Source organism: Monodelphis domestica, chromosome 3 (genome assembly GCF_027887165.1).
Source record: "Monodelphis domestica isolate mMonDom1 chromosome 3, mMonDom1.pri, whole genome shotgun sequence".
Taxonomy (NCBI): domain Eukaryota; kingdom Metazoa; phylum Chordata; class Mammalia; order Didelphimorphia; family Didelphidae; genus Monodelphis; species Monodelphis domestica.
The window spans coordinates 50,986,444-51,013,969 of NC_077229.1; positions in this window are offsets into that span (position 1 = coordinate 50,986,444).

Below are 27,526 nucleotides of genomic sequence, written 5' to 3' on the forward strand. Positions count from 1 at the left end.
TTGTGTATATTGTAGATATTCCATAAATATATACATTTTAGTATAGGCATATAGATATTTTTACACATATTCTGGGAATACATGCACACATATTCATGTTGTCACGGGGTTCTGCTCATTTCATTTCATATATGTGGTGCTTTCTGAGAAAACAGGAAAGACTCGTATGAACTGAAGTGAGCAGAATCAGTAGAACAGTATATACAGGGACTAGGCTCTGCACAGCTTTAGAGGAAATGTTTGGACTGGTCTTACTCCTGCTTTCTCCAGGGTATTGAGACTTAGGTTTTTCTAGGATCTAAGGGACAGGTCGTGTTGGAGATCTGAAAACTTTCAGCACTCCCCAAATTGTTTAATCCAAGTAAATGTCCAATTTTTGCCCCTCTCTCTGAGCTCTGAAAGTTCCTTACCTGAATTTGGGTCTGAGCCAGATGGAAAGCTTTGCAGGTTCAGTGACAGAAATGTAGGCTCATTTTGCTCTATGATTCCTGCCCCAGTTATTCTACTATAGGAATAGCAGCTGGAATGGAGATATTGCTCAGCTCCTGGGATCAGAACCATCCATCTGCTACTTGCTTCTGAACTTGCTCCTTGCTTTGTACACATTTGAGAGTTTGTGACTGCTTCTCACCCTGGAACACCACCTCTAGGTACAAATCCCCTTCTCCGTCAGCATCATATAGATTATATGCCCTATACCTAGGTAATAACAGAGCTGCCAAATGGCATCTATTCTTATACCAGGCACAAGATGGAAGCCATATTTGTTCAATTTTAACTTCTTATCCTAGTATACAGCCTCTTCCTGTGCAAGACTATTGCATGGGGCCCTTCCCCAGGTAGGACTCTTCCCTCCCCCTGGGCATCTCCAGGTTCTACAGACCTTTCTGTTCCTTACTAACCTGGGCTAGAAAAAAATGCTTGTTGGTATTTGTTCTTGCATTTCCCAATCAGGATTAAGTCCAGTGTTTTTTCTAGATTTGTTTAGAGGTATCATGGTGGGATGAGATGGGGCTGTAGTTCTTATTACTAATTCTACTTCTTTCTGCTTACTACTTCTCACTCCTCTATCCAAGACATTATTTCAAGGACCTCATAGTGTGATAATGAAGAGTTGAGAGGGAATATATACATAGATAATGGAAATGCAAGGAAATATTAAAAAAAAGCCAAAAAAATCTGGGGAAAATGTTAAGGTCACAAAATCATAAGATCACAAACTTTGTGAATTAGAAGCCATCTCAGTGGCCCATCCGTATGAGGAATCTCCACTTAACAAACATGACAATTCATCATCTAGTCTGGTAAAAATTAAAATTAATGTACAATAATTTAAAATATACTTTAAGAGGTTTACTAATGATCATTAGAAATAAAGGAATAAAAAGGTAACAAAATAAAAACCACATGCCAATGGCTAAGTCACCTGTTCAAAAAGCCCTCTCCACCACTGTTGCCAACAGGAAGCAAAAAGGCTGAGACCAGGAACTCAGCTCAATATATCCCCCTGTCTACAGGAAGTGTGTAACAACAGGAAGTCAGTGAGCTCCTGGGAAATGTAGTTTTTAGGGTAACATTTCTAATTACAGAGTCTCCACTTTGAAAACTCCAAGGTAGGTAAATCCAAGATTTCTTCAAGTCCCCTGTTCTAGTCTCAAAGGCACGGTGGTTTTCCAGGCTATAAGATTAAGCAGAGTTAGCAGGGGTTCTCATTTGGAATAGCTTTAATTGCTAGAAAGTTTTTGTTTTCCTGATTTCAAAATAACCTTGCCTATTTTGTGTTACATATTATTTATAGTTCTCAATAATATTCATTATTAATAGTCTTTTTAAGACAAAAAAAGAACAAATCTAATTTATCCATCCATATAGGTAGGTGGTGGGACTAGAGTCAAGAAGACCCAAGTTCAGATCTGATCACAGATATTTAATAATTGTATGAAATTGGTCAAGTAGCTTAATCTTTGTTTGAATTTTTTCATCTGTAAAATAAAGGTGATAATAGCACATACTTCCTAGGGTTATCATAAGGATCAAATGAGGTAAAAAACTGTAAAGTCTTTATCCCAGTGCCTGGCACATAGTCAGCATTATTTAAATATTAACTATCCTCCATGTTATGATCTTTCAAAGATAGCAAGTTTCACTTCTCCTCCAACCCACCATAGCCTTTCTTTCTCCAGAGTAAGCACACTTAGTTCCTTCATCTTATTTTCAAGATCCCTCCTTTGGAAACTCTCCATTTTATAAATATTCTTCTTAAACCATGGCTTCCCAGAACCAAACATTATTTCAGTTGAGGTTGGATAAGGGCAGAGAACACTAAGAATATCATCTCATTCTTGTGAGCTTTGCCTATCTTAATTCAGCTCAAATATTCAGCTTGAGCTTGATTCAGCTGAAAAAAGCATTAGTTTGGGGTGTTTTTTAAATGTGTTTTTTAAATTTTCATGTCACACTTCTGAGAAAACATCCATGTCTTTTTCAGAACCGCTATATAATCATCTTGCAAATTTGAGGTTGATTTTTTACGCTAAAATGTAAGATTTTTACATTTATCCCTATTGAATTTCATTTTATCATATGTAGTTCAGTGCTCTTTTTTTAAGATGTAATTGATCACTCTTCCTTAAGAGATAGAAAGGATTCTGTGTCCCTATATTAACAAGGAGACTCAAAATTTAAAAGTCCTTTAAAAAAAACAACAGTCCTTGCTAAAGGATTAGCGCAAAGTATTTTAATTCTACAAACATTATTAGTTATCTATGCTACAATGATAGATATAGGGCATAGAGTTTCTTTTTACAGAGGTTTGCTGGATTTGACATTTTTATCAGTGACTCAGATGAAGGCAAAATTGTCATGCTTATCAAATCTGCTGATGGCATGAAGCTGGGAAGGACAGTTAATACCCTAGATGAGAAAGACAGGATTCAATAAGATCTTTGCAGTCTAAGTTTGTGGGCTGAATATAATAAGATAGAACTTAATTTAGATAAGTATAAAGTTCCCCTCTATCATTTGTTTATATGCACATATAGGTATCTATTTACTTTTGTATGTATGTATACATTTGTGTAGGGAGACATTTGCATATGTATGTGTATACATATAAACACAGAATGGGAGAAGCACATCTAGTGTTTTTTATGGAAATTGTCCAGAATTTTTAATAGACTGCAGGATCAATATGTTTCTTAAGAAAGTAACTTGACAGCCAGAACGAAAGCTCCTCTGATTTTAGTGTAACATCTGGTTGTGTTAAAACCTCTGCAAGTTACAGGTGATTGGTGACTTTTCCTTCACTTTCCTGCCATCCCTAGGCATAAGAAAGAAAGAGGCAGATTTGAAGGTCAATTGTTCAAGACCTTTAATGTAAAGGAAGTAGTCAAAGGTTTTTTTCAATGTCTATAAGAAGGAGGCATTTTGAGAAAGGGTCATGAGGCCAATGAGAAATGAGAGATAGCATGAAACCAGTCAATCTAGAGAGAATAGCACTTGACCTTGGAATTTCCATTAGATCACTGACTGTGTCTATCACTAAGTCCAGAAAGCCTCTACAGCCTTTACAGGATTAAGGAAAGGTGACTGTCACCAGCACCTAGCAAGATGGAGTCAACAGGATGGTTGGTAAATTCTGAGAATAAGTATTATGATGCAATGACTTTGGGAAGGAGGGAAGTTAGACTCTTCTTCCTTTAAGAGCAAAACAATGAGGGTGGGGATTTCAAATTTCTGACTTGGGTCCAAATCCTGTTTCTTATACTTATTACCTATATAATACCAGCAAGTCACTTAAACTCCCTGAGACTCAGTTTCCTCAACTGTAAAATGAAAGGGTTTGAATAGATGGTCTTTGGTATCTCTTCTAGCTCTAGAGTTAGGATCCATTGAACTTATTATCTTACTATAGAGGTGGGTTGCTGTAATCCAGGAATATCTAGACACTAGTTTTCATAGTATTAGAGAATAATTCATATATAACTGGCAAGGGCCTTGGAGATAAGTTAGTACAATTTCACCTTTTATACGCATGAGGAATCTGAGGTCCTTAAACTAGGCTATATCAAATACTGGCTGAGACGCTAGGACTTGTGGTACCCTAAAAAATTCTGTTTGCTGAAAGCAGAATTAAAAAATTGGAGCAACAAGGTTCTTCTTGTTCACAGAGAAAAGCATGGACTCAGAACTCAATCTTGATGACTTGTATAGAGATTTTATTTTAAGAGTCTATTGTGTCTCCAAAATATGATCTCTGGAACACCTGTTCCATAAGTAACACTTCTCTTCACCCTAAATCTTTTCTCATTCCTTCCATCTATTAGAAGTCAGTGAAACCTGGCTCCCCAATGGCACAGCCTCCCTGACAATCCTTTCTGGTACTGACTGGGCCTTCATTTATTCCTCTTTATTCAATGGCTGAAGTGCAGGGGTTGTAATATTTTTGTTCCCCATTACCACTTCCAGGTTCTCTCCCTACATCAGTCAATAATCTCTTCCTTGAGGTTATGATTGTATCTACCACCCAAAAAAATCCTGATAACTACTGTCTTTAGACCTTAAGTTTTCTCTTCTTACTTTTACAATGACTTTAGTAAATTGGTCCCAATAATTTTTTTTGTCAACTCTTGCCTTAATTCTAGGGGACTTAAATATACAGAGGGACTTGACCTTAAATACTCTACCCATTCAGTTCCTTAACCTCCTCATTTCCGATAATCTATTCTTCCACCCAACCTTCACCACACATAAAGATATTCATATAATTGACCTTGCTATCACACAAAAATATACCATCTCCATGTTAAAAATTTTTATATCCCCTTATTTGACCATAATCTATTGACTTTTTATCTCTTTTTCTCCTTCCCTTACCAAACTCTTAATCCACAACATAAATTCTAATATTTTGACCTCTCAGTTCCTCTTAGGTCATTTCCTCTGTACTATTGACTTCCTCTATTCTCCATATTGACCTCTAGGTAAACCAATTCAACTCTATTGTCTTATTCTCTTGTGGTTTTAGTCTCTTTTTCCTAAAGTTGGAGGAGTAAACCATAGTCCATCCATGTCACCACAAGAATCTTCTCTGACCAAGATTAAAATATTGCCACAAAGCAAATTCAGAAGTGGAAGAACCAAAAAGGAGACAGAGTGAAACACCATTTAAGAAAAGAAAAGCCCAAAAGGTAGTGTAAAAATGGAGACTTGAATCCAGGACTTCAATCCCCAGAAGTCTTTGCTCCACTTCCCCAGAATGCCTTGTATCCTCACCTGGGCCAAGAGTGAGATGGGGTATTTAACCTGGTTGTAAAAAGGCTCTGCTCTTTCCTACTTCTGCTTGGGAGCAGACATGGCTCTCTACCTAGCAGGCAAGATGTGACTGGTTGTGAATAGGCTCTTTGGGCCTAGACACGTGCCTTTCTTACTCATATTTTTTTTATATTTTAATCTTCAATAAACCTCTAAAAATATAATACTCCTTGCAGAGAGAAACAAATTTCTACCCTGCCTTCAGTTTCCCAAAATTTTAACTCTTACAGTAGGCAGAGATCCTCTAGGGAGCTGGGATGAGAGGAAAACAGAGCCAGCAAAAGGTTCTAGTAAGGAGGGATGGGCAAGTCATCCTGACACTTCCACCCCATATCTGCTGTCCCAGGTTCAGAACCTAAGCTAACATTCAGACTGCATGGACAAATAGGGAAACAAGCCAATCCACACCCCTTGAAATTTCAAACCTATGGAGAAGTCCAGAGTCCTAGCCCAGGGCAGTCTGGGTTGGAGTGGGCTGATCTGTGTGGTCCCAGAGCAAAGCCAGAATTTCCAGTCTGGGCTTGAGATAAGGACATAGTACACAGTTTGGAGTGGTTGATAGTACTAAGTACAGATCCTTTTGCTTAAAGCTCAATGCAGAGCTCCAAGACAGGGCAATCAAAGGTGTGCCTGATTGGATTAAGTACACAACAAGACCAAAAACTTGAGCATAAGCCTAGGGCTAGAATTTGATCAGCCCCTGACTGGATTAAGGTCTGAGTGAAATAAAAAGTTTATGCCCAAGTTTGAGGCAAGTCCTAACCATATCAGCATCTCAAGGGTCAATTAATTCAGTAGGGGGAGGGGGCTCCCAGAGCTTTCAGTCCTAGGACACAGAAAATAAGCTGAGAATAACATCAAGCAAGGACTAAAGTTTAAGATGGTACCCCAACTTTCCAGAAAATAGATCCTACCTATAATTAGATCAGAAAAATGAGCAAACAACAAAAAAGCACTTAACTCTAAAGACTTTTTATGAAGACAAAGAGCAAAGTACAAATACAGAAGGGGACAGTGAAAGTAAAGGAAACACATGCAAAGTCCAATAAAAAATGGATTTGACACAAATTCTTGAAGAGCTCAAAAAAGACTTCAAAAACCAATTAAGAGAAGCAGAGGAAAAGTGGGGAAGAGGAATGAAAGTAATGCAAGAAGAAATGGGCCAATTTAAAAAGGAGAACCAAAAACTGATGGAGGAAAATCAGAATTGCCCAACTAGAAACTAATGATTTCATGAGAAATGAAGAAACAATAAAGTAGAATCAAAAGAATAAAAAAAAAAACAGAGGAAAACATGAAGTATCTTATTGAAAAACCAATTGACCTAGAAACAAACAAAAAACATCTCACCTGATCTTTCTAACACCACTAATTACTCATAACTCTTTTTTCCCTTTTTGTCTATACTTCTTGAAAAGGCCATATATAAGAGGGGCCTCCATTTTCTTTCTTTTCACTCTGTTCTTAATCCTTTACAATCCATCTTCTGATCTCATCTTTCCATCTAATCTGCTCTCTCCAAAGTTAACATTAAACTCTTAATTGCTAAATCCAATGGCCTTTTCCTTAGTCCTTTCTCCTCATCTTCCCTGAAGCCTTTGACACTTGATCATATCCTCCTCCATGATATTCTCTACTCTAGATTTTCAGGACCCCACTATATCCTAATTCTCCTCTCATCTATTAGACAGTTTCTTCTCAGTCCCTTTTGCTGGCTCTTCACTCAGATAATCTTTTACTACATGTGTCCTGAGGAGTTGTCTCCTGGGCTCCTTTCTCTTTTCCTTCTATACTACTTCATTTGGTGATCTCATCAGCTCCCATAGATTTAATTACTATCTATATATTGACCGCTCTTGAATCTGTCTTTTTCTGTTTTGACTTCTCTGACGACCTAGAATATCACATATCTAACTGCCTTTCAGATAACTCAAACACGGTTTGTCTTGTATACATCTTAAACTCATAATGTCCAAAAACAAAATTATAATCTATCTCTCTAAACTTCCCTCCTCCTTCTACCTTTATTATTACTTTAGAATACACTATCTTTAGCGGCTAATACACTAAGAGACCTCAAAGCATGGAACACGATATTTAGAAAGGCAAGAGAGCTGGGTCTCCAACCAAGAATCAACTACCCAGCAAAACTGACTATATACTTCCAGGGGAAAGTATGGGCATTCAACAAAATAGAAGATTTCTAAGCATTTGCTAAGAAAAGACCAGAGCTCTGTGGAAAGTTCGATATCCAAGCACAGAAAGCAAGAGAAACATGAAAAGGTAAATATGAAAGAAAGGGAAAAGGAGATAAATCTTATCTTTCTCTTTAAGTCAAACTCTCTTCTATAAGGACTACATTTACATCTAATTATATATATTAATATGTGGGGAAAATGTTTTGTGTAACTCTCATAAATTGTATCATCATAAGAGTAGTTAGAAGAAACATGCATAGGGAAAGATTGGGGAATTAAGAAGATTTGGGGAAAGTTGGGGCAAAAAAAGGAAAAGGGAGGGGGGAACCGTGATAATACTAAGATTAACTTCAAGAAATAGGGGGGGAATCAATAGAATAAACTTTCCCATATAAAGATACACATGGGAAGGGGAGGGGAAGAACTCTCATATGAGAAGGAGAGGAAGAGAGCGTGAAGTGGAATTACTTAAACCTTACTCTCAGTGAAATCAAATCTGAGAGGGAAGAACATCTAGATCCAGTGGGATCCTGAATTCTATCTTATCCATTAGGGCAAGAAAGAAAGGAAAATTAAGGAGGGGGAGGGGGGAGGGAGTACAAAAAGGGAGGGAAGGAGAGGGGGGAGGGGAAGGGAGCATAAAAAGGGAGGGGCTAGAAAGGGAAGCATCTCAAGGGAGGGGACTAGGGGGACTGACGTAAAGTAAATCACTGGTTCAAAAGGAGAAAGCTAAAGAAGAAAGGTCAGAACTAGGGGAAGATATCAAAATGCCAGCGAATCCACAAATAACAATCATAACTTTGAACGTGAATGGGATGAACTCACCCATAAAACGCAGACAAATAGCAGATTGGATTAGAACCCAAAACCCTACCATATGTTGTCTTCAAGAAACACATATGAGACGGGTTGACACTCACAAGGTTAGAATTAAAGGTTGGAGTAAGACCTTTTGGGCATCAACCGATAGAAAGAAGGCAGGAGTTGCAATCATGATATCTGACAAAGCCAAAGTACAAATAGACCTGATCAAAAGGGACAGGGAAGGTAAATATATTCTGCTAAAAGGAAGTATAGACAATGAGGAAATATCACTAATCAACATGTATGCACCAAATGGTATAGCATCCAAATTTTTAATAGAGAAACTAGGAGAATTGAAGGAGGAAATAGACAGTAAAACCATATTAGTGGGAGACTTGAACCAACCACTATCAAATTTAGATAAATCAAATAAAAAAATAAATAAGAAAGAGGTAAAAGAGGTGAATGAAATCTTAGAAAAATTAGAATTAATAGACATATGGAGAAAAATAAATAGGGACAAAAAAGAATACACCTTCTTTTCAGCACCGCATGGCACATTCACAAAAATAGATCATACACTAGGTCATAGAAACATGGCACTTAAATGCAGAAAAGCAGAAATATTAACTGCAGCCTTTTCAGATCACAAGGCAATTAAAATATTGATCGGCAAGGGTACATGGAGACCCAAATCAAAAATTAATTGGAAATTATATAACATGATACTCCAAAATCGGATAGTAAGAGAAGAAATCATAGAAACAATTAACAATTTCGTTGAAGAAAATGACAACGGCGAAACATCCTTTCAAACCTTATGGGATGCAGCCAAGGCAGTACTTAGAGGAAAATTCATATCCCTGAGTGCATATATTAACAAATTAGGGAGGACAGAGACCAAGGAATTGGAAATGCAAATAAAAAACTTGAGAATGAACAAATTAAAAACCCCCAGAAGAAAACCATACTAGAGATCCTAAAAATTAAGGGAGAAATTAATAAAATAGAAAGTGACAGAACTATTGAGCTAATAAACAAGACAAGAAGCTGGTACTTTGAAAAAAACAGACAAAATAGACAAAGTACTGGTTAATTTAATTAAAAAAAGGAAAGAAGAAAGGCAAATTAATAGCATCAAGGATGAAAAGGGGGATCTCACCTCAAATGAAGAGGAAATTAAGGCAATCATTAAAAACTACTTTGCCCAACTATATGGCATAAATATACCAACCTAGGTGATATGGATGAATATTTACAAAAATATAAATTGCCTAGACTAACAGAAGAAGAAATAGTTTTCTTAAATAATCCCATATCAGAAATTGAAATCCATCAAGCCATCAAAGAACTGCCTAAGAAAAAATCCCCAGGGCCTGATGGATTCACCAGTGAATTCTATCAAACATTCAGAGAACAGTTAACCCCAATACTATACAAACTATTTGACATAATAAGCAAAGAGGGAGTCCTACCAAACTCCTTTTAGGACACAAGCATGGTACTAATTCCAAAGCCAGGCAGGCCAAAAATAGAGAAAGAAAACTATAGGCCAATCTCCCTAATGAATATAGATGCAAAAATCTTAAATAGGATACTAGCAAAAAGACTCCAGCAAGTGATTAGAAGGGTCATCCACCATGATCAAGTAGGATTAATACCAGGGATGCAGGGCTGGTTCAACATTAGGAAAACTATCCACATAATTGACCACATCAACAAGCAAACCAACAAGAACCACATGATTATCTCAATAGATGCAGAAAAAGCCTTTGATAAAATACAACACCCATTCCTACTAAAAACACTAGAAAGCATAGGAATAGAAGGGTCATTCCTAAAAATAATAAACAGTATATATCTAAAACCATCAGCTAATATCATCTGCAATGGGGATAAACTAAATCCATTCCCATTAAGATCAGGAGTGAAACAAGGATGCCCATTATCACCTCTATTATTTGACATTGTATTAGAAACACTAGCAGTAGCAATTAGAGAAGAAAAAGAAATTGAAGGCATCAAAATAGGCAAGGAGGAGACCAAATTATCACTCTTTGCAGATGACATGATGGTCTACTTAAAGAATCCTAGAGACTCAACCAAAAAGCTAATTGAAATAATCAACAACTTTAGCAAAGTTGCAGGATACAAAATAAACCCACATAAGTCATCAGCATTTCTATATAATTCCAACACAGCTCAGCAGCAAGAACTAGAAAGAGAAATCCCATTCAAAATTACCCAAGACAAAATAAAATACTTAGGAATCTATCTCCCGAGACAAACACAGGATCTATATGAACACAACTACAAAACACTTTCCACACAACTAAAACTAGACTTGAACAATTGGAAGAACATTAACTGCTCATGGGTAGGACGAGCCAATATAATAAAAATGACCATCCTACCCAAACTCATCTATCTATTTAGTGCCATACCCATGGAACTTCCAAAAATTTTTTTTACTGATTTAGAAAAAAACATAACAAAGTTCATTTGGAAGAACAAAAGATCAAGGATATCCAGGGAATTAATGAAAAAAAAATACAAAGGAAGGGGGTCTTGCAGTCCCAGATCTCAGACTATATTATAAAGCAGCGGTCATCAAAACAATTTGGTACTGGCTAAGAGACAGGAGGATCAGTGGAATAGACTGGGGGCAAGCAACCTCAGCAAGACAGTATATGACAAACCCAAAGATCCCAGCTTTTGGGACAAAAATCCACTATTTCATAAAAACTGTTGGGAAAATTGGAGGACAGTGTGGGAAAGATTAGGCTTAGATCAACACCTCACACCCTACACCAAGATAAATTCAAAATGGATGAATGACTTGAACATAAAGAAGGAAACTATAAGAAAATTAGGCGAACACAGAATAGTATACATGTCAGACCTTTGGGAAGGGAAATACTTCAAAACCAAGCAAGAATTAGAAAGAATTACAAAATGCAAAATAAATGATCTGGATTACATCAAATTAAAAAGTTTTTGTACAAACAAAACCAATGTAACCAAAATCAGAAGGGTAGCAACAAATTGGGAAACAATCTTCATAAAAACCTCTGACAAAGGTTTAATTACTCAAATTTATAAAGAACTAAATCAATTGTACAAAAAATCAAGCCATTCTCCAATTGACAAATGGGCAAGGGACATGAAGAGGCAATTCTCAGCCAAAGAAATCAAAACTATTAATAAGCACATGAAAAAGTGCTCTACATCTCTTATAATCAGAGAGATGCAAATCAAAACAACTCTGAGGTATCATCTCACACCTAGCAGATTGGCTAACATGACAGCTATGCAAAGTAATGAATGCTGGAGGGGATGTGGCAAAGTGGGGACATTAATTCATTGCTGGTGGAGTTGTGAACTGATCCAACCATTCTGGAGGGCAATTTGGAACTATGTCCAAAGGGCGATAAAAGACTGTCTGCCCTTTGATCCAGCCATAGCACTGCTGGGCTTGTACCCCAAAGAGATAATGGACAAAAAGACTTGTACAAAAATATTCATAGCTGCGCTCTTTGTGGTGGCCAAAAATTGGAAAATGAGGGGATGCCCTTCAATTGGGGAATGGCTGAACAAATTGTGGTATATGTTGGTGATGGAATACTATTGTGCTAAAAGGAATAATAAAGTGGAGAAGTTCCATGGAGACTGGAACAACCTCCAGGAAGTAATGCAGAGCGAGAGGAGCAGAACCAGGAAAACATTATACACAGAGACTGATACATTGTGGTACAATCGAAGGTGATGGACTTCTCCATTAGTATCAATGCAATCCATGAACAATCTTCAGGGATCTAAAAAAAAATACTACCCACAAGCAGAGGATAAACTGTGGGAGTAAAAACACTGCTGAAAAGCAATTGCTTGACTACAGGGTTGGAGGAGATAAGACTGAGGAGAGACTCTAAATGAACACTATAATGCAAACTCCAACAACAGGGAAATGGGTTCGAGTCAAGAACACATGTGATAACCAGTGGAATCATGCGTCGGCTATGGGAGAGGGAAAGGCGGGGGGCGGGGGGGGGGGGAGGGGAGGGGAGGAAAAGAAAACGATTTTTGTTTCCAGTGAATAATGTATGAAAACGACCAAATAAAATAATATTAAAATTAAGAATTAAAGTTAAAAAAAAAAAGAATACACTATCTTCCAAATTCCCCAGGTTTTCAAACTAGATGTCATCCTCAATGTCTTACTAACTGTTATCCCCTCTGTCCAGTCTCTTCCCAAGGCCTCTCAATCTCACTTTTGCAATACCTCTTGAATATGTCCCCTTCCCTATTCTGTCTGCTTCCCTTCTAAGTGAAGTCCTCATCATCTCACACCTGAACTATTGCAATAGCCTATTGGCAGGTCTACCTGCCTCCCATCTCTCTCCACTCCAATCAATCCTCCATTCAGCCACTAAAGTGATTTTCCTGATTCACATATCTGACCATTTCATCCCTACTCAATAAATTCCACTGGTTCCCTATTGCCTCAAGGATTGAATACAATATCCTCTGTTTGGTATTCAAAGCCCAACATGACTTAGCCCCCTCCTATCTTTCTAGTCTTCTTATATCTTACTACCCATAATGTACTCTTTTTATCCAGTGACAGTGGCCTCTTTGCTGTTCCATCACATTCAAAGTTTCCTTTCATCAGTTTATGATGTATCTGTTGGCCAAAGAATGACATACATTCACATCCTCTGCAGTCAGATGTGCAGTTGCCCTTGTGTCTGGAGAGAAGATGAAGACTAAGGCAAAGGTACAAGTACATCTCTCTTCTTGTCCGTGAGGCTTGGCTACTTAATCACCATCAAGGCCCAGCTGCCAGCCTTGATGAATGACTGTGAAGTGTTACAGTTCAGAGGCTATTAATGCTGTAGATGATGGCATGCTATCAATCCAGGCTGAGCTGTGACCTAAGCATGCATTGGGGAAATGTGATCAAAGAGCCCTTTCCTTAGGAAAGGAATATAAACCAACAAACACTCAACATGATAGGAGCCTGGATCTAGAGCAGGAAGGGACCCCAGAGGCCAACTCCCACATTTTATAGGTGAAAAACCTGAATGAAGCCCAGCCAAGTTCAGTGGTTTCCCCAAAGTTTCCCATTATACATAAGCGATTGTGGTAGGTTGCTTCAAGGAACTTGTATTCTCTCCAAATCTAATCTTATGAACAGTGAGCCTTGGCTTTTTTCCTTCTGGTTAACAATTGAACATGTCTCAGGAACGATATTCCATCTCTCACCTCCTTGTCTTTGTATAGGCTTTTTACATACCTGGATTGTCTGCCTTCTTTAGTTCTACCTAGGTAGCTAGGTGGCACAGTGGATTTCTATCCACTGGGTCTAAAATCAGGGAGATCTAAGTTCAATCTGATTTCAGATATTTACTAGTGGTATGACTCGGCTTAGGTGGCAAGCCACCTAAACCTCTATCTGCCTCAGTTTCCTCAACTGTAAACTGGGAATAATATTAGCTCATACTTCCCAGGGTTATCGTGAGTCTTCTATGAACATTGAAGAGGTTATGTATTCATTGAAACATTATGAGAACACTCACCAAGTCTGATCATCATTTGTCCACTGTGTACCTTATATGTGTCTAAAACTGCTACATATGTGTTAGAACACAGAAGGTGGAAGAATATTTCAACAGAGAACTAGACCAGGTACCATGAGAACTGGCATCTAGTCTACTGGTTTTTTCCATGTGCTAATTTCGTATCATGGAAGTAAACTGCCTCCATTCCTTGAACCTCAATTTTTTTCTATAAAAGACCATTTAAAAAAGTTTATAGGGTGACTGGGAAGATGAAATGAGCACATGAAAATCTAAAAAAAAATAGCATATTTTTATCTGAAAGAAACTTCAGGGGCTATCTAGTCCAATCCCCTCATTTACAAGGAGGTAACTGAGGCTCAGAGAAATTAAATGATTTGCCCAAAGTCACAAAAGTAATAAATGGAAGAGGTCAGATTTTAATTCAGATCTTCTGAGTCCAAATCAAATGATCAATCATTAATCATTTATTGAGTGCCTGGTAGTATATATCTGGCAGTAGAGGATACAAAGAAAAATAAAGTCCCTAAATTGCCAAGGACTGTAGGAGTACAAAGTATTATTACAATACAAAGTATCATAAGGGAGGACCAGCCAAGATAGTAGAGTAGCAGGCAGAAGGGCACCACAACTCCTTTACCACATCCCCCACAAAGATCTAGAAAACAAACCAGAAAATCCAAAAAAAAAACAATAAAAAGAGAGAGAGAGAGAGAGAGAGAGAGAGAGAGAGAGAGAGAGAGAGAGAGAGAGAGAGAGAGAGAGACAGAGAGCAGAGAGAGAAGGTAATGCCTAAAGACAATGAGGAGTCAGGAGCATATCCTTCAGACTCTTCCATTATAGATACTGACTGAGGACCTACCTGCCAGAGCAAGGAGAAGTCTATAATCCCATACAGAGGGGCCTGAATTTGCACAAGGATCAAGGAAAAGTGACAACATGCCTTCTCTATCATGCATTACCTAGTGCTGGGTCATGGATGAAATGTTGAAAGTACTTCACTCTTGGGTTAGTGTCCTGTAGAAGAAGTGGTACAAGGATCGAGGCTGTGTACTGAAAAAGGAACAAGTACAAAAACAAACAGAAATTGTGGGCCTCTGACTTCAGTAGTGGGGCAGAATCTCAAATCTAGGCTCCAGCCCAAATTAAGGTTTACAACTGGAGTAAACAGGGCATGAGTCTCAGATCAAAAAGGAGCCCAGAGTTCTGTCACTTTGAAATTGCAGAGCTTTCCATTTGGCTAATAAGAATTAATTCAGTGTTAGTCTGCTGGAGTTCTGATCATCAGTAAGGTCACAGTTATCTTGCTCAGATACGAAGTCAGGTCAAATATAGGAGTCAAGAGAAATAGAAAAAGGAAAATATAAGGGAACAACCATAAGACACTAAACATAGATGAACTCTCTATATTATGATAGAGGGAGATGATACACGGGTCCCCTCAGAACTCTATCATCATCAGTGCTCATAAAGAAAACCCATTAAAACAGGGAGCCTTGAAATGAGGGCTTTAAAAGAAGAAAGGAAAGGCCTTAGTGGGGAAAAGGAGGTGAGAAAAAATATTTCACATACTTTGAGTGCTGTGTTCAAGGCTCAGTTACTAAGGTATTTAAGGTAAAGTGAAAGACTGGAACAATGACTCTAAGAAATAAGGTTAAGGGAGAGATTAAATTCTCACTTCTCTCCCCCCACCCACTTCCTGTTTCCTTCTGTTGGTTTCTACAGTGATTCAGAGTTGGTAAATTGACTGTAGCTTTTAACAGACTAATCTCACTCTATAATACTGAAAATAGGGATTTATTTTTAAGGAAGAAGGGCAAAGGAGTGGGGATAGGAGAGAGGGAATTTATGGTTTCCATAATCTATTATAAATTCAATATGAGTAAGTAAGGTTGAATAGTCTTTAAGAGATATTATTAGTAATGTGAAAAGATCCTCAGAGTTGTGCCACAAATCTTTCAAGGAGAAGCCAATAGCCAGAAAGGTATAGTGAATCTCTCTGATAGCTCCTTCCTCAGAGTCCAAGGAAGACTCCAGTTTGTGGCAGCTTATTCAAACTGCCTTCTTCCTGGCCACGTTCTCCTTTGGAATCTTCCTGGTTTACAGATCTTCAAGCTTCCATTGCTTGCACTTGCTTGCCAGTCTTTCTGTAGTTGTAATAAGTTCTTCATAGTGCCCAAGTAGAAGGCTATACACATAAGGAGTAAGTGGTGGAGAGAGTAGGCAGCACTTCAACTCATTTTCATTTGAACTGGTCAAAGGAGGGAAGAAAACACATACAGTTGCTTGAAGAAATATATATCTACACAAGGAAACAGGCTGGAAGAAACGAAGGAGGGTGGAATAAAAGAGGCAACAGATTAAGAGGAAGCTATGTAGCATAGTGGATAGAACTCTGGACTTGGAATCAAGAAGACTCACTTCTGGGAGTTCAGATCAAATCCAACCTCAGACATTTTATGGGCTGTGTGGCCCTGAGCAAGTCATTTATCTTGTTTGCCTCAGTTCTTCATCTGTTAAATGAGTGGGAGAAAGAAATGGCAAACCTATCCAGTGTCTATGCCAAGAAAATCCCAAAATAGGGTAATGAAGAGTTGAAAATCTGAAATGACTAAGCAACAAGATTAAGGTAGGGATTAGTTTTAAGTAAAACAAACACTAAGGGGAATGTATCTCAAAGAGGGATGAAAAGGAGGTGGGAGATAAGACCTGTGTTTTCACTCAGAGAGAAAAGGAAAAGAGGGATGAGGAGAAGCAGATTTCATCAAGCACTTTGATGGTGAGCAGATCTTTACCTTTCACCATTTTCTTTTCCTTTATAAAGAGAGGGTATGAAACTTATTGACACAATGAACAATGGATGAAGACCCTTAGTGAAACATGCTCTCTACCTCCTGATAGAGAGTTAAAGGGACTTACATTGCAGACTGGTACATTTTTTTTTAAACTTTACTTTTATGTTTGTTCTTTTCAATGGGAAATGAAGTGCGGAGTGAGAGGGAAAGAAGGTGCATTTTTCATTAATTGGAAAACATGTAAAATTAAGTTTAAAAAGAGTTCTAAGACAGATTATCTGTCTTTAAAATGGTCTAATTACATTTCTCTGCCCCTCAGTTTCTGAAACTACAAAATGAGGAATTGGGGTAGATAATCTCTAGGGTTCTTTCCCAGCACTAACAGTTTATAATTCTTTGATTCTAGTTATGGCAGCTAGAGATGCAAACATGAAAGGTAACAAGTAACGTAGGGCAATCTGAGATTTACTTCTGAAATGTGTGGTCTATACAATAAGTGCCAAGATAGCAGAGTTGAGAGAGATCAACAGGAGCCAGAGTAATCTTACAGGCTATTAGAGCTGTAACCATCACACAATCATTTTAAGAGGGAGATGACACTTAGAGAATGGGCAACTCCCATGCAAATAACAACTGAACTCTTGCAAAGCACATATCAACTCCTTTTCTTTCTCTTTTGATGGATTCTCCTCTAGATCAAGTCCTCTAACTGTTGGTGCCCCACAAGGCTCTGTCCAGGGTCCTTTTCTCTTCTCTCTTTGTACTACTTCACTTAATGACTTTACCAACTCCCGTGGATTTAATTATCATTGCTATGTGGTTGATTCTAGAATCTACCTTTCTTGCTCTAATTTCTCTGTGGACTGCCGATCTCTCATTTCCAATTGCCTTTCAGATGTCTCAAATCAGATAGCTCAGGGGGTGGGGCTGGGGGGCAACATCTTAAGTTCAATATGTTCAAAATAGAACACATTATTTTTTCCTCTAATCTCTTCCCCCACTCCTTCTACCTTAACTATAAAGGAAAACAACATCTTTCTAGTCTTTTATTATTGAAATCTAAAAGTTGTCTTAGTTCCCTAACTACCTCTCACCCCTCAAATTTAAGCTGAGGCCAAGACCTGCTTGCTGATTTGACCTTTTCATCATCTCCTGAATATGTCCCTTTCTCTCCTCTGATACTGCTACCAACCTGGAGCAGCCTTTCACCACCTCTTTCTCTAGTTTCTCCCCACTCCATTCAATTATCCATTCAGCCATTAAAGTGATTTTCCTAAAATGTAAGTTTGATCCTGTCATCTCCCTACTCAAACTCTAGAGGTTTCCTATTGTCTCCAAGATCAAACACCAACTGCTCTACCAGGCATTAAAAGCTTTTCATAGCTTAACCCCCTCTTTTTCCAGTCTCCTTTCTCCTAACTCTCTAATAGGTAATCTTTGATCCAATGACACTGACTTCTTGGCTCTGCTCATTTTCCCTGGCTGACTCCCATGCCTAGAATGCTTTCCCTCCTCAGTTTTGATTACTGATCTCTCTGGCTTCCTTTAAGGGTCCACCCTCTAAAGTAAGCCTTCCCAACCCCTCCTTTTATTTTTATTGTTTATTTTCCACCACCTCTCAATTCCAGTGCTTTCCCTTAAAAAAATTATATCCTGTTTATCTGACATGTAGCTTTTTAAAAATATATATTAGTTTGAATCTTGTCTCCCCCATAAACTGTGAGCTCCTTGAAGACAGGGACTATCTTTTGCCTCTCTTCGAATCCCCAGTGCCTTAATTGGTGCTTAACAAATGTTTATTGATTGATTATCTATCTTGAATCTCACAACAATCCTGTGAAACAGGTGCTATTATTCTCATAGTTCAAGATGAACAAACTGAAGTTTAGAAATTCACAACTTTGATCAGGGAAGATCTCAAAGCTAGCAATTACCTGAGATGGGATTTAAACTCAGGCTTTCCTGACTACCCCTCACTCACTACCTCTTGGAGAGAAGGTAGGAGGTATCAATCGAATTGGGGAGGAAAACAGTTCCCTGCCATGCTAGATGTAGGCAGAAGTACAAAATGATATGCTTGATGTGAAAAGAGAAATAATATTACAAAAAACATGTTATAAATAATATTAATTTTTCTCTCATGAGACTCCTGGGGTATAAGAGCTATTATTATTATCTAAATTTTATCCCCATCCTCATCCACAGAAGAGAAAACTGTGGGGAAAAATGTTTAGGTGACCTGCCCAGAATCACATGGTTAGGGATAGACTTGAACTTGGTCTTCTAGAAATCTAGAGCCACTGCTCTAAATCATTGTGCCCCACCCCACTGACTTTGGAACTTCTTAAAAAACTTTTACTTTCTGTATTCAAATTGCTATTAAGTATCAGTTCTAGGGCTGGCAATTGAGGTTAAGTGACTTGCCCAGGGTCACACAGTTAAGAAATATCTGAGGCCATATTTGAACCTAGGAATTCCCCTCTCTAGACCTAACTCTCAATCCATTGAGCCACCTACCTACCTCTTACTTTGGTTCTTAATTTAGGCAACTCTCTCCTCTGCCCACTAAATCCTTCCATGCCACAATCATTCAATCAACAAAGATTAATTAAACTTCAGCAATTACATGCCAGATTCTAGGGATGTATAGCCAGAAATGGCTATCCTTGAACTTAAAGAGCTTCTATTTTCTCAGGGATCCATGTAAATAAATCAGAACATAAAATAAAACAATAAACAGCAAAGTACTATTAAAGGTCTTTTTATGTATCAGGCACTGTGCTGAACCCTGAGAATAGAAATAAAAGAATCAAATAGTCCCTACCATCTAGAAATTAAAATTCTATCAGAGGACAAACTGTATTTGTGTAACAAATATGAGGGTGGTGATAGGATTGGATCTGTGATTTCATAGATGTGGAGACCTCCCAGATGAGAACACTATTCTCTCTAACCATACAGGTTGGCATTTTTCTTGCAACAAACTGTTAGAGAGTTTCCAAGAACATTGCAAGGTTGAATGGTTACTCACTGTCTCATAAGCAATATCTGTTTGTTCTGTGTTGGAGGTCTGCTACAATTAGAGGGATTGGGGAGGAAGAGAGACAGAGAGATAATGTCAGAGAGAGAGAGAGAGAGAGAGAGAGAGAGAGAGAGAGAGAGACAGAGAGACAGAGAGACAGAGAGACAGAGAGACAGAGAGACAGAGACAGAGAGAGAGAGACAGAGAGACAGAGAGACAGAGACAGAGACAGAGACAGAGACAGAGACAGAGAGAGACAGAGAGAGAGAGACAGAGATAGAGACAGAGAGATAGGCATGGAAAGAGAAAGATAGGGAGCTAGAGACAAGAGAGTAATATAAAGAGACAAATTAACAGAGAGAGAAAAACAGACAGAGTCTGTAGTCAGGAATGAGTAGTCAGGAAAATCCAATTTTCTTCCCCCAAACTTGTCACTCAATCCAATGATTGAGGAAATAGTAAAAATTCTGGGTCCTCTCTTTCCTTCTGCTTCCATCCAGTATAGGTACCTGGACAGTTTATCTACCTCTCTTTCCTGTCCCCAATGACAAGCTTGGATACAGCTGCTACAAAATATTGAGAGACAATTTATTCTTTCTTTTTTTATAATCTCTGCTGAGGATTAGCTTGTGTTGTTGCTAGGAGACTGTTGCCCTGAATAATCTGATAATTTCCTAGATTACTTTGTAATATAGCCTTCAACATGGTTTTACTTTAAAAGACTGGTTCATTTATTTTTAATAAATCTGAGTCCTGCACCCAAACTGCTGCTTATTTTTCTTCCATTAACCCTTTCATCCTTGTTATTCAGAAGAAAGTATGTTTTGTTTTGTTTTTAGTAAATGATCGACCAGTTAAAGACTTCTTTCATGAGCTCCTACTGTATGTCAGGCATTGTCAGGTGCAAAAGATACAAATGCAGTGAATGAAAAAAAAAATACTTTTCATTTGCCTTATTTACTTTACATCTAGCAGAAATTTTTATGGTGTGGAATTATATAACTATTTGAAGTACAGAGTCCATATTTATTTTGTATATTTATGTACATGCGATATGTACACGCATAATTATCCATATCTGTACAAATTCATTTGGTTTTTTAGTGTACAGTTGTCTCAGGGGCAGCTGGGTAGCTCAGTGGGTTGAGAGCCAGGCCTAGAGATAGGAGGTCCTGGGTTCAAATCTAGCCTCAGACACTTCCCAGCTGTGTTACCCTGGGTAAGTCACTTAACCCTCATTGCTTATCCCATACCTCTCTTCTGCCTTGGAGCCAATACACAGTATTGATTCTAAGATGGAAGGTAAGGGTTTAAAAAAACAAAAACAAAATAAACAATTGTCTCCCTATAGAATGTAAGCTCCTTGAGGGTAGCCATTGTTTTACTCTTGCCTTTGTCTTTCCAGAGTCTAGTCCAGTGCCTGGCACTTAGTAGACATTTAATAAATGTTTTTTTTTCCATTGGATTGGCAAAGTAAGAATAAAATCCCATAGGTTTGCAATTTCTGTTAGCTCTTTCCACTGCTTGTCTTCTCTTCTTAAAGTTCTCTGATGACAGGGCAGTCACTCCTTCCTGAAGCATCCTATTCTACTTTTAAAATGCTTTATTAGAAAATAGAAATGGCCCTAGATCCTGCAGTGCATTGGATTCCAAGTTCTGATAGGTCTCAGGATTATATGATTATAGACCTAGTACTGAAAGGGACCTTAGAAGTCCTCTAGTCCAACTCCTTCATTTTACAGATGAAGAAATGGAGGCTACAAGCTATCACGATGTCAACTTGTCCATGCTAAACCCACAGCTTGAGAGTGTCAGAGGTCTAAGAAGCCTTCAAATATGCAACCAATGATAAAATATTATTCAACCCAGGGCTGACCTAGAAAAGTTCAGAGAGTCTGTATTCAGAATGACTAAAGGTTAATAATTTTTTTCCATCACTTCTGGAAGTCTGTTCACTGAATTGCAAAGGATTTGCAAACTGTAGAACTGTATTCATTGAAGGAGATTACTAGGAAAAAAAGACAAAAGATTGAAATATTGTGCTAAATACTTAAGGGAAGAACTCAATCATTTTGAAAGTTTGGGTTTCTCTCCATATAGCTCTGTTTTTGTTTTTCTGCAACTGTCCTGTCAGTCTCTTTGCTTATCTCTGTCTCTCAGTCTCATATAATGGAGTCTCTGAATCTGTCTCTGTCTCTCTCTCTTTCTCTATCTATCTATCTATCTATCTATCTATCTATCTATCTATCTATTTATATATTTCTCTGTCTCTGTATATCTGTCCCTTTCCCCCCCTCCCCCAATGCCCAAGCTCTCAAAGTGCTAGTCACGTAAATTTACTTTGGAAACAAACATGAAAATATGAGTTCCTGGCATCCATCCTTGGGCAGTGAGTGCCAAGGGCATTCTTTGGATGAACTCCTAGCCAATAAGAGAGGAGAAGGCATTGAAGTTTCTTAGTCATTTCCACTGAGGTCAAAGGAATTGGAAAGTAGAACAGAGAAAGAGTGCTAAAAAACGACACTATGCTAATTAAGAATAAATAAGGAATTTTATAGAACCTTAAGAGAAATGTGCCATGTGGAGGGTTTCTAATCACCATAATTAGGGTTAGCACAGGAGACATTCTAAGTGAAGGTAGGTCAGAGTCCTGAAAAATCTCACATAAAACAACTTTATTTCTTGTCATTAAAAAATTCACCTTTTTCTTTAACAAACTTTAAAGATCATTTTCTAATAGGCTTCCCTGACTGACATCTTCTGTTTGGGGGAGAGGTTTGGTTAAGACATATATAAGCATCCTGCTGCTAGCTCTGTTATATAATGCATTACTTTAAAAAATCTTACGTGCTTTCTTAGAATCAGTACTGTGTATTTGTTCCAAAGAAGAAGAATGATAAGGGCTAGGCAATGGGGGTCAGGTGACTTGTCTAGAGTCACACAGCTACAAAATATCTAAGGTTAGATTGGAACCCAAGACTTCCCATCTCTAGATCTGGCTCTCTATCCACTGAGCAACCTACCTTCCTCCTTATATATATACGTATATATATATATATATATATAATGCATTATAAACAACATAAGAGTTGGGATAGTTAGTGAGACTAAGAGTTTATGCATGAACAGTCCCTGTACATGAAAGACAATTATTTATAAAGGATTTCCCATGTTCATGACATATAAGAAAGGTTATGATAAAAGTTAATATTTGGGCAGAACTTTAAGGTTTGCAAAGTGTTTTACCTGTATTATCTACCAACCCTGTGAAGTAGGTTCCCATTTTATACATGAAGAAATAGACTTAGAGGTCAAGTGACTTGTCCAAGTTCAGTACCAAGTGTATAAGGTAGGATTCAACATCAGGTCTTCTGAGTCCAAATCCTACTGTTCACCTATTAGCTCAAGCTGTCTTTTAGTGCTAAGTGTTGGTAGATACAAAAACAGAAGAAAGCCTCTTTCCTCAAGGAGTTTACATTCTAATAAAAAGAGACAACACACATTGGAGAGTGTTAGCCAGGGAAGGGTGTTTGATCAGAGATGTCACAGAAACATTGGATGGAGACATAGAATAATCTATTAACATGTCATTTCTACAAGCACAAAATACCATTTTGATTACTATTTCTAGATGACTGTGGTGCCTGGTTTGATGGGTTGTGAAGTATGGCTGGCCTGGGGCCAGCTAAATATAGTTGGATCCCTTCACCCACTCATTCACTAATTGGGACAGCTCAGCCCTACGATTAAAATTTCCAAGCTTTAGTAATGTCCACAGAATGTTAACAGATTTAGAGAAAGACCTCCTGGACAATGAGTAGGTCTTTTGAAATTTAAAGGAGGAATCAAAAAAGACTTCAAAAACCAATTAAAAGAAGCAGAGGAAAAGGAATCAAGATCTAATGTGATTTTAGGTTATATTCAGAAAGGCATGACATCCTGACCTAGGGAAGGGATGGTTCTATTGTATTCTACCCCGTTAGATAACATCTAGAACCAAGTGACAAACTCTTGGCCAACTGGCTGAAAGGACCTCTGTAACTTCTGAATTCAAACCAAATTAAAATGTGATTGGGAAATGTTTAACAAATAAATTAAATACAATATAGCAGATAATATTAACTTGTGGTTGTCTAAATCCATATTTATTTGAGTTATACTTCAGTGATTTAGAGATTTATATTCAGTTCTGGTCACCAAATTTTAGAGAAGACAATGATAACTCATGAAAGGAGAGCCATCAAGATGGTGAAGGGTCTGACAACCAGTTGCTGGGATTAGGGTGATTTGCCTAGGTGAGAAAACATGGAGATTGGTTAAGGTCATGAAAGCAACCTTCAAATATTTCAAGGATGACCATGTGGAAGAGGGATTATATTTCTCCTTTTTTTTCTCTGAGGACAGAAATGAGACCAAAAATGACTAGAAGCTATAAAGGAAAATTTATGCTTGATGCAAAACCAAAAACAAATAAATAAATCCTTCTACAAATGGAAGCAAGCAATCCATGTTGATGTGAGATACTTGGTTCTCTCTATTTGTGTGTCTGCAAGCAAAGCTTAGAGAATCACTAATCAATTTGGGGAACAGGTTAGACTAGGTGTCCTCTGCAGCCCTTTCAAATGCTAAGATTCTGTGATACTTGTGTTTATTCCTTCCATTTATTTCCTTTTCATATGTCTATTAATATGCTTAGGTCTTCTCAATCTTTAAATAAATAAACAATCAAACTAATAAATAAGTAACCCTCTTCCCTTACATCTATCTTATTATTTCTACCCTCACTCCACAATAATTGCTACATTTCTGGAAAATGTCTTTTCTATTCAATGTTTCAACACCCTCTCCACTAGCCTCTCTTCCACAACTTTTAGTCTGGCTCCTCCCCCAAACACTCTATTGAAACTTCTTTCTCAAGGTTGCCAATGGCTTCCCAATTCCTAAGGAAGTACAGTATATGTTTCCTTCAGTTCTTATCCTTCTATTTCTATTTATCCCTACTGATCCACTAGGGCAGAAAACATAACAGAGATTCATAGGTTCAGAAATGAAGATGATCTGGTTATATACCAAGAACAAGAGAGAACAAATGGACACCCTTGGAGTTATTGTTATGTCAATGTTATCCTAGTTATTCCCATTCCTGACTTTCCCAGAAGCTGAAACAAAGAACTAAATTGAGTAACTATGGATCAGTCTCACCTAATTCCCAGAACCTGAAAGCCTGAATTTGGATGTGGTCAATCAAATCTGAATAATTAGAGATTCACTCTCAGCTACTCTGACCACTCCTAAATTCAAAGATCAAATTTAACTATAAAGCAAGAACTTATTTTTAACTATAAAGCAAGAACTTATTTTTAACTATAAAGCAAGAACTATATTTCCCAAGAACTTAGTTTAATAAAAATGCAACTAACCTTTAAGAAACTGCAAACACTCCTCAATCATCCAAACACCTGGGATTAGGCAAATGCATCTTTCCCAAGCATCTATGACTGTTGCTATCCTGTCTTTCCCAAACATCAATGAACTCATGTAATCAGGCTGTTGCTTTTTATTGTTCTCCCTAAAAAAAGTCCTGTAGTTTAGTGGAAGTCCCCAATAATTATGTTACTGTTAGTCTTTGCTGTGATCATCCCAGGGTGGTTGGCTCTGTGTCATGTTTCTGATCATGGTAGCCCCTGTCTGTATTAAAGATTGTTTTAATATAACTACTATAGTAGTTATGAGTTGTTCTTTAAGTTGACAACAGTATCCTGGGAATGTCAAATGACCTGAAATGATAGAACTGTACCAAGTCTTCAGGGAACGAAGGAGGAAGTCTTTAAAAGACTTATGAACCAATGTGGAAAAGAATTTCATTTTAGGGGAAGATATGTGGCTGAGACATAGGCAGCAAAGTTGGGGGAATCAGACTAATAGTACTTCTAGGTTTTATTGTTGTTCAGTCATGTTTCAGTTCTGTTACCCCATTTGGGGCTTTCTTTCTTTTTTTTATTTGAAAAAATTATTTAATTAATTAATTTAGAATATTTTTCCATGGTTACATGATTCATGTTCTCTCTCTTCCCTCCTGTAGCCAATGAGCAACTCCACTGGGTTTACATGTGTCATTGATCAAGATATATTTCCATATTATTAATATTTGCATTAGGGTGATCGCTTAGAGTCTATATCCCCAGTCATGGACCCATCAAACCATGTGACCAAGCAGTTGTTTTTCTTCTGTGTTTCTGCTCCCACAGTTCTTCCTTTGAATGTGGATACTGTTCTTTCTCATAAGTCCCTTCGAATTGTCCTGGATCATTGCATTGCTGCTAGTAGAAAGTCCATTACATTCGATTGTGCCACAGTGTATCTATCAGTCTCTGTATATAATGTTCTTGGGTTATACTCCTTTCATTCTACATCAATTCTTGGAGGTTGTTCCAGTTCACATGGAATTCCTCCAGTTCATTATTCCTTTGAACACAATAGTATTCCATCACCAACAGATACCACAATTTGTTCAGCCATTCCCCAATTGAAGGGCATCCCCTCATTTTCATTTGGGGCTTTCTTTGACAAAGATACTGGAGTGGTTGGCCACTTCCTTCTCAAGCTCATTTAAAATTTTTAGTAATTTATTTATTTTTCCAGCTCATTTTACAGATAAGAAAACTGAGACAAACAAGATTAAATGAATTGCCCAAAGTCATAAAGCTAGTAAGTGTCTGAGGCCAGATTTAAATTCAGGAAAGTAAGTCTTCCTGATTTCAGGTTCATCACTCTACCCACTGTGCTACCTAGCTGCTATACTTGCAAATATATAATGCAAAGAAATCAAATACATAGATAGAACTTCTGGATAGAAAGATATTCATCACAGTTTTTTTATTTTTTTTTTGTAGCTAAGCATTGTAAAAAAAAAATATGAGTGCTCATGATTGAGCACTTTATAAGAAGGTATGGTTGAGATACAGGGATGGACAGCTCTTTGGATTTAGAAATTCAAAGAACCTTAGAAATCATCTAGCTCAGGGGGCAGTTGAGTGGCCCAGTGGATTGAGAGTCAGGCCCAGAGATAGGAGCTCCTGGGTTCAAATATGGCCTCAGACACTCCCTAGCTATGTGACCCTGGGCAAATCACTTAACCCCCATTGCCTAGCCCTTATCCAAGATGGAAGGTAAGGGTTAAAAAAAAAAAAGAAATTATCTAGCTCAATCCCTAATTTTATAGAGAAGCAAACTAAGACTCAAAAAGGGTAAGTGATTAGCTAGATCAGTCAGCCAGCATTTTTAAAGCACCTAATATATACTAGTCCAGTGATGGTCAGCCTTTTAGAGACAGGGTGCTGGGTTCCTGCCCCCATCATACCCCACCCCACAGACCATTGATGGTGAACCAAAGATGGCACCTAGAGCACTTAGGCCACCCTCCACCCCCATACCCTCCCACTAAGTTGGTTACTAAAAAGGTAGAGGGACTCAGGTGGAGCTGTTCCATCCCCCCTCTCCACTGTGCCTGATGACATTTTTTCACATCCCCTGCCCCTCTGCTCAGCAGCCCAATGGGAGCACACAATGGGTGTTTCACAGGTGGCAGAGCTGTAGGGGAGTAGAGCACTTGCCAATTTCCTCCCCCTCTACACATGTACCTCTCATCACCCACCCCCTTGCACAACAGGCTAATGGAAGTGCTTCCTCCCTCCATTAGTTATCTGCGGTAAGGGTGGGTGGGTCAGAGTATCACATGGCACTCAGTTCCTGGGGTGGGGGCAGGCATGGCACTCCATCTTTAAAAGATTTGCTATCACTACCCAAGACAAAGTGCTG